Source organism: Dendrobium catenatum, unplaced genomic scaffold, assembly GCF_001605985.2.
Source record: "Dendrobium catenatum unplaced genomic scaffold, ASM160598v2 fragScaff_scaffold_547, whole genome shotgun sequence".
Lineage (NCBI taxonomy): Eukaryota > Viridiplantae > Streptophyta > Magnoliopsida > Asparagales > Orchidaceae > Dendrobium > Dendrobium catenatum.
This window is the reverse complement of record NW_021319009.1, coordinates 345,053-353,739: the sequence shown is the minus strand read 5'-3', so window position 1 is coordinate 353,739 and position 8,687 is coordinate 345,053.

Sequence of the window (8,687 nt, the reverse complement as noted above, 5' to 3'; positions counted from 1 at the left end):
GACTTTCTTTATGCATGCTTCTTAAAGCAGGTTATTAGTATAAAAATTTTAATTCTTGTACTAAAATTTTTCTTTAAGAAGCAAAAAAAAAAGCTATCCGAAACGAAACCTAAGTTCTCATTTAGAACGGCTTTCGTACAGTTTTTAGTACACAAATTATAATTTTGATAATAGAAAATTGTTTTAATAATCAATTAAATAGCCTTCCAAATGAAACTTAAGATATTTTGATTTTGAAGCTTGCATAATATTCAATGTGAGTGTGAATTTGTCATAATTAACTTAGAAGTCTCCAAAATGAACTCCAAAAGAATAGTGTTCGTTGACATGGCAATGGCAACCAATTTCTTATAATGGATTTTGGTCGGTTGGTATTTCCTTTGGTTATTCTATCAAAAGTTTGTTGGAAAAAATTTTTAATAGAATTTTGGACGTAAAATTATTTCCTATAGCAGTGAAGAAAATATATCCATAAGAAATCCATTAGAAATTGTGTTGTTCCATGGAAATTGATAAATTACTAATAAAACATTCCATCGGTAATAGCAACTTTTCTTATAGTGATTGAATGAATTTTTTATGAAGCATCAATCAGCCTATATTTTTGTGTATTGCACATATGAAAGCATATGTTGTCTTCAAAAAAAAAAAAAGCAGAATTATAATTTCAAAAAATTATGAGAATTTTAGATTTTTCTTTATTTAATTTTTAATTTTGTAAAGCATAAGTAAGAATAATTTTGTACTTGAAAAAATTTCAATGCATAACTTTTTGTATGTTACAGATATAATAGTTCAGACATTTAGATATTTTTTCTTGAAAATTTTTTATGTGGTAAATTAAAAAAATGCGTGTTTTATGACAAATTATAAAATATTTTTTATCCTCAAAGATAAGACCCCGTTGTACAATAAAAGCTTCAAAATAATATTTTGAACCATCTTTAGAAATTTGATAATATTCTAAAATTATGATATTTTGCTTAGCAGAGAATTCTTTTATCTAGCGATGAAGTATTCTGTAAAATTTTGAAATTACTTTATTTACCTTTCTTTTTACTGTAATGTGATATTATATATGATTATTTGCTTGAATTTTATATTTCTAATTACGAGATCTGATATGTGAGAAGTTCTAGTGCTAAATGCAAGCATTGGGAGTCATCAGAGCCTATCTTTTTATATGCTAGCACAATGAGTCATAAGAGTCTTCTTCTAATGGGAGGAACAAGAGCTTTAAAGAAATATGATATTTTTTTTGTTATTATATATAAAGTATTTGCTTATTTACTTTCACTGCATAGTCAACCTTATTTCGGTTATTTGCAAGTAATATTATGCTTAGAGTGATAAACTGGTTTATACCAACCGACCAAAATTGCTATTAAGCATTCTGTTTTAAGTCAAAGAAAGGGAAAAGAGCTTGTTGAGAAACTGGTTATTTATGATCTGATTTATCTGTGTTTATATGGGCATTTTTTTTATATTGGTATAGACACGACTAATTGTTTAATCATTATGTTTGTATCTACAATTATGTTGAGCTTATTAGCAATTTTTGAAATTCTTATTTTTGTAGGACATATTAGAAAATTTGACTCATATAGGAACCTCTCTGAAGCCTTCCTTGACCAGCCTAAATTCAAAGTCAATTTCTTAAAAATCAAAGGATTACCATTTTAAAACCATTGTTTACTATATTCAAGTCTTCATTGCAATTGAATTTAAATAAAACGAAGCAACATCAAAAGAAAGAAGTTCAAATGTACCTCTGTGTTTCCAGAACTTATAAATTACTTCTAAAAGATTCCCATAAAAAGGAGTTTTTGGTTGAATATATCATAATCTACTTGGGCCATAGTCTATGGTTTAGCATCCAAGATTTGTTTGGGATAACTTTCTTACTGCTTTCTAAAGAAACTTTTTAATACGAAAATTTGAGTTCAAGAAATTTTTGGACAAATAGTAAGGAAGCCGTCGCTAATGAAGCCTTAGTCGATCTCTTCATTCAAGAAACGAACATTATCATCTTGCAGAAGATGTGGTTTAATGGGCAGCCGGAGAAAGCATGAACGTTTGATGTGAGATGATGGAGTAAGAGGAAGAATATAGATATATAAGGGAAGGCCGATTCATCCATAGAAGGTGATAAGAGTAGCCTCTGCGCAACCGGAGTGTCGGAGGAGCGCTGAAGATAAATAAGTTATGAAAATTCTGAGGGAGAGAAAGAGAGAACACACGCAGGAGCGAAGGGAGGCGAGGGAAAAAGCGCCACCAAAGAAAAAACTTAGAAAGGAGAGCGAGTAAGGAATTTATTCGTAGCTATGGTTGTCTTTTTTTTTTTTTTTTGTGGTTGTTTTTTTTTTTTTTTTTTTTGGAGCAAAAGTTGGCCTTTTTTTTTTTCTAGAAAGCATGTGCTTTCACACGGTTCCACAGAAAATCTCTTGGAATTGCGTTCCAACTGCTATGAAAAGGACAAAGGGTATTGTGAAGAAATTGATGAATTATTTGATTAAAAAAATATTTAACTTTTTTTTAATGGTGTTATCTAACTAATCCCTAGATCATCCACCAGCATCGGGCCCACACTTACTTTGCCCCACCGAGGAGGCGAGGTTGTATTAGAGGGGATTTGAACCCGGGATGGGGGGTTTCCAATCGTGCTCGCTCAGTGCGGAGCCAGAAATTTTATTTACGGGGGCCCAAATTAAAATAGTTTTGTTTGCTGTCTCATTACTGGACGGTCTCTATTTGGAGGCAAGAGAGAGATTTAAATGAGTTTTACTGAATATTCTTTAAAATATTTTCATTTCAGCTTAATTTAAGTGTGTTTTAATTTCAGCTAAAATTTACTCAAGGTTTGAGATTTTTTAAAATAAAGTTTAAAATAAAAGTCAGAAATATTAACTAAAACTTATATATAATGAGTTTAATAAAATATAGAAAAAATGGAAATGCATTGATTGTAGAGGACAACATACTTTAACAAGGATTAAATTATCTCAGTGTGGTACATCTCAGTTTTGTATGAAGATCCAACGCACAAATAGATATTAAGTGGATGGCCGATGTTGATTCCCTTTGATCATGGACCGTTTATCAAATATTTGAGTGCCTTAATGATATCAAAAATCAACAATCTTGAGCTCATTGGATTCGTCTTGTTGAGCCGCTCGATTCAACTTTAAGCATGTCACTTTTGCAAACAGTTTGATAATCCAAATTATGGTTTGAAACTTCCAAATGTGCTTCGGGTCCTTGATTTGGATTCATTTGGGCTCGGATTGAGTCAAATTTGGTGTTGTTGGGTTCGTATTTTTGAGACATTTAATCCGCATATAAGTCTGCTGAAATCAAAGTTCAAATGGTCTCTGATTTAATTTTTGGAGTTTCCAACTTGATTTTTCCTTGAGATTCGTGCTCGATCAAGATAATTTTTTGATAATATATCAATAGCTTATTCTTGATTAGGAAAAATAAATTAATCCAATTGCTCCTTTTCTCTAAGATCAAGCATGTACTACACAATTGAAAATACATAAAACTTTCTTATTAAATTTTTAATCAAACCATTTGTTATCATTTTATCACAAAAAATACTTCGATCAGAATCATTGTTCCTTATTATATGATAATGAGCGAGCACTTGAGCCACATCAAATTTGTAGAATTGAGACACATTCAAGCTCGAACTCAAACCAGAGGTGACCGGTTCATTAGAGCCCTACTATGGAGCTTCAACAAATGAAAGTGGAAGAGCTTCCATCTTCTCATGTATTTTCATCTTTTCTTTTTTATTATCTAGCATGTTTTCTATGTATGCTTTATATTTTCTCAATTCACACAAGCCTCATCAATTCTCCACCAAAATATTAGGGATTATAATAAAAAATGCAAATCTTACCATGTATTCTCTTACACTTAAGGTTTGTTTGGGATGGTTGCAATTTTTTATAAATGTGATTATAAAGTTGTTGTAGAGAGTAATTTCTTGAAAGTTGCTATAGAAATCAACTTGGTAGGACATTAAATTTTTAAAAGCATTGAAAAGATAATGACCAAATATAATTTAAAGTTGTAGTCTAAAAAGTAAATTAGGGGCTGTTTGGTTGCCTGAATTAAGAGGGTAAAGTAAAACAAATACATGTATTTACTAAATTTCGCTGTTTGGTTAATTTTTAGCAGAACAAAAGAAAAACCTCCGATGCATTAATCGTGTATTACGCGAGGCGGATCTCGCGACTTCGAAAGCCGCTCAAAACGAGCGTGTTTGAAATTCTTCACTGGAGAACCAGCCTCGTGCCATCCTGCGAAGAGCGAAGTCGAACAGCCAAGAGGAGCCGAAGTCGAACAACAACGAAGAAAAGAAGGGAGCCGAGAAGCGACGGTGCAATCTATGCATCTCCCTCTGCGCCGCTTCCACCTCTGGCGAGTAAAGGCTCACTCATCGTCATCGGCTTCTTACCCTTATCCCATCCGCTCCTTCACCACGGCCTTTTCTTCCTTCTGGCCACGATCAGCACGTGCTGGAGTCCAACGATCGCCATGGGCTTCACATACCCAATGCCCAAGCTCCCATGTAAGACGGTCTGCACCAAAATCAGCGTGTTGGAGTCCACGATCAGCACGGAACTCTTCGAAGACTCACCTGAGCTGCATGCGATCAAAACGTGGCACGGTGAAGATGGAAGAGCGGCCAAATGGGAAGGAATCCCCGCCCATTGGGGGAGCTTTCGTCCTCGACGGAAAGGGACCAGAACAGAGATCTCAGCGGCGTGACCACAGAGGAGGGCGAGGGGGCGGACATCGTCGTCGGAAAGGGCCCAGCGGACGATAGCGTCGTCGGAACCACCGGTGAAGAGTGATGTAGGGTTGTGGAGGAGGACAGTGACGGCAGTGATACGGTGAGAGGGCGCAGAAGGGGGCCATAGGTAGGCGACGGCCAGGCACTTCATCGGGCATTCTTTGAATTTTGTTTTTCTTTATTTGATCTGTAGTTAAATTTTTAAATATCTCTTAATTATATCATTATTTATTAATGTAAACCCAAATTAACTGATATATTAACTGATCTTCTAAAGCTCAAAAATTTTCTATCCGTCTCGGAAAAAAGTAAATTATTTTTTAAAAGTTACTTTTATCATAGTAGTTTTATAATCATCTTTATTAATATTATAGCGGCCTCAAACAGAATAGAAATTTTTTTAGAGGTTTTGATGAAAATACTAACAGATGGTTGCATGAATATCCATGATTTCTATCAAATTATTTTAAAAAATAATAATTTTTACTTTACTCTGGATCTTCCTAACCAAATAAGGGAAACAGTTCTCTTGTGTTTATTTTGCAGACAACCAAACAGTCTAAATGTATTCGGAATACAATACATTTACTTTACACTGCATTTACTTTACGCTGCATTTCTTTTTCACACAACCAAACAGCCCCTTAGTAAGAATGTTATACCAAACGAAGCCTTGAGACAGCTTTTTATTGCTTTCTAATTATAATTCAAAAAAATTATGTGCTAAAAAATTGTTTTAAAAAGCATTGATAAAATTGCCTCAAATGAAGCCTTAGTTGCATCTAATTAAGAATGTTCTCTCCAATTTTTTTCTAGAATTAAACACTTAACCTTCTTGTCAAACAACCTAAATATGATAACTTTTACCCATGATTTAATTTAATATCACATAATTCTTATATATCTAACATATAAATTTTGATATTTATTTGTATAACACTTTATACACAGTATATAGGGTGTATTAATTACATATATAAATATCAAAATTCAAATATATAAATATATAAAAGTTATGTGATATATTTCTACATAAATCCCCTCTTTTTTTAATATTTACAAGTCTCCAAAATCAGAAAAATGTAGTTGCACTTCACAACTAGCGATTTGCTCAACATAAGCATACATTAGATAAGAGTTTTATTTGACTTGGATTCCTTAGCATCTTCACGCGCCTTCTCTATATTGTTTTCTGCTACAGAAAAGGTCAATCAAGCCTGCTCTTACGTTCAACTCTTTTTCTTTTTTATAGCTCAATAAATGAAGTGATAACGTAAAGCACTGGTCTTCTACTGGAATCATCTACGTAGTATTCTTCTCGGTCAGGATGTTCAGACCAGTAGACTAAATTTAATATATTTTTTGTAATTAAAAAATACTAATTAATTTATAATTTGTAATCTATTGTCATGTTGCAATGGTAGTTCAGAATATTTAATTGCCTTTGTTGATTTTTTGTTATTGTAGAACTTCTAAAGGTCAAAAAAAATATATTTTTTTGGAAGTCAATGTGAAGTGATTGTAAAGAAAATGAAGAGGAAGAGCTAATAACAACCCTAAACCCACGATCTAAGTAAAAGATTTCAATGGAGAGAGAGAATTTGTAGCTGAAGAGAAAAGGAGCATAATTGATAAGTTGGTTGGTCACGGATTCTAATTAGGGCGTCAATGACTGACCGATCCAAAAAATCTGAGTTCAAGTTGATCTTTTTATTAAACAAGTCTGATTCTGGTTGACTCGTGAATCCATTTTTGACCCGAAAATAACCCATTTAACATTTTTTCTAATTATTTTACATATGGGTGTAATCTTAATATTATTTTGTTAAATATCATAAATTTTATGATTAATAACTTATTTAAAAAGTTTAACTAAAATAGGTTAATGGGTTGGGTTCGGGTTGCTTGCGGATCGAGTTCAAGTTAAAATTTTAGGCCCGTTTATTAAATGGGTCATATTCGAGTTAACTATATTCAAATCAGGATAAATTCGAGTCAAACATGAATCAGACCCATCGATTTTTTTTACACACCAAATTCTGACCAGAAGACACTAGAGGTGGTGAAGATTATAAACAACAAAGAGGAGTTCTATGTGCGATCTTTGAAAGACACACCACAAGGCAAATATATCAATTCTTTTATTCAAGCCTTAATTTTTTAAAGCAATTCAATTTAATAATTAATAAAAAATCATCGTAACTATTTTACTAATTTCATTTAATTATGAATCAGTATTTAGTTTTAAAATTAATTTCAAGAGCCGAAAAAAAAACCATAAAAATAATCTTTATGATCATTTGACAAAGGAGCCATAGATGCTCTATTAATTTGCCTCAATTCTGGGGCTGTCTCTTCGTGAAGTCCTTTACGGAATGCCTAATTAATGATGCAAAGTGTAAATTTATTGGTGCTTTCGTTGACCCAAACACTTAATATGTCGTCGGCGATGAGGCAGTTGTGTAGCATGAAAAAATAAATAATTTTTTTAAATCAGATTTATTAAAATATGATAATTAAAAATTTTACTCAAATTTTTAAATAAATTTTTTTTAAAACTATTATAAATTTTTTTTTTTTGGAACGGGGTATATACCTGCAGCTACTTCAAAGGGAGCGCTTATTCCCTCGGCGGAAGCTAGCGAAGCCACCCACCAGCATCGGACCCACACTTGCTTTGCCTCACTGAAGAGATGAGGTCGCAGTAAAAGGGATTCAAACTCGGGATGGGAGGTTCCCAACCTTGCTCGCCCACCAACCACCCTAAGCCTCGATGGTTAACTATTATTAAGTTAATTGACCCATAGAAGATACCATCCATAAGCTTCCCATTTAACAAATGTATATACTCGTTGCACATCTGAGTATTCTCATCTATGCAACAATTAACTTAATTTTGTGTACTTTTAATGGCCAACATTCTGCTCCATAATGTATTTCATGTCTGACCGCTATCTTATAGAATTTTTTCTTAAGTTTGAGGGTTATTTTTCTATCAGACAATATGCTCGATGTATTACTCTACTTCAATCATCAAACTTGAATTCTACAAATAATATTCCTATTTTTTTCACCTTCACTGTGAACAATAGACCCAAAATATGTAAAACGTGTACAATCCTCTGATTATATATATTCCTACTTGTTGTGGACTAGAATATACGCGGCGATAGAGTTTTAATTGTTCGTCTTAGCGTTATACGGATATCTAGTTCACAAACAGAGAACACAAGATTTTTTACGTGGAAAACCCTTAAAAGGGGAAAAACCACGGGGCCTAGCCCAGTTGAAAAGATTTCACTAGAACTTGAGTTGGTTACAATGGGCTGATTCATCTCTAAGGACGATCAGATTACAGGTAACAACTGTATAATTGAAGTCCGAGTGTCGAGTAATGGTCTGGCAGGACTTCAGGCCTTAGGTGATGATAAGGCAAAAACTTCGGGCCTTAGATGAAGGTCTAGAAAATGTGAGAATCTTCAATGATGGCCTGACAAAGATGAGAGCTTCAAGTGAAAGACTGACAGAACGTAGAGCGTCAGGTGATGATCCGGTGGAATGACGGTGTTAGTTGATGATCCGGAAGAGCACAGGGCTTCTGGTAGTGGTCCGATGAAGTGACGGCGTTAGGTGATGGTCCGGTGGAGCACAGGGCGTCAGGTGATGGTTCGGCTGAGTGACGGCGTTAAGAGGTGGTCCGGTGGAACACGGGGCGTCAGGTGGTGGTTCGGCGGAGTGACGGCGTTAAGCGGTGGTCCGGTGGAGCATAGGGCGTCAGGTGGTGGTCCGGCGGAGTGACGACGTTAAGCGGTGGTCAGGTGGAGCACAGGGCGTCAGGTGGTGGTCCGGCGGAGTGACGGCGTTAGGTGGTGGTCCGGTGGAG